Here is a 631-nt window from a genome sequence, read left to right on the forward strand (position 1 = left end):
GAGCGAGCACACGTTCATGTTCAGACCCGGGCTGGTGAGGCGGGCCATGGTGCCTGCTGCTCACAGTAGGAAGAAGTTGTAGCGGAGGGAAAGCAAAGAAAATATATACAAAACTAAAACATAAATGTCGTCTGCAAATCCGCTGTGGGAAGAAAATAAGCCCCAGAAAAGGCAAACAAGTTTTTGTTACCGCGGAACCATTGTGGTCACCATTCAACAAGAAGACTGAAGAAAACCAGTCGCAACCCACCGTTCCCACTGCGCCCCTTGGACCCGGGAGCTTGTTGAATTAAACTGCCTTGTTACACGATTCAGTTTCCTTGGAGAAGCAGGCGACATCCATCCGTTAGAAAACATCAATAAAACTAAACATTTGCACGCAAAGATAACTGCCCCTCGGTGAAAGCCATCGTTCTTTCAAACAGCACACAGTAGCCTTAAGTCGTCTCCACCGATTCTGTACCAGAGTCAAACATGAAGCCGGCTTGATGACACCAAACAGCACGAGATGAGTCTGAGATGAAACACGTCGATCCTCTGACCGACGGAACTCGGTGGCGTTCCATGGAGCTCCATGGGAGCGCAGCGTTATCTCAGACGCTCCCCAAGTATAGCTCTCCACCCGGGTCCT

Source organism: Gadus chalcogrammus, chromosome 1, assembly GCF_026213295.1.
Source record: "Gadus chalcogrammus isolate NIFS_2021 chromosome 1, NIFS_Gcha_1.0, whole genome shotgun sequence".
Taxonomy (NCBI): domain Eukaryota; kingdom Metazoa; phylum Chordata; class Actinopteri; order Gadiformes; family Gadidae; genus Gadus; species Gadus chalcogrammus.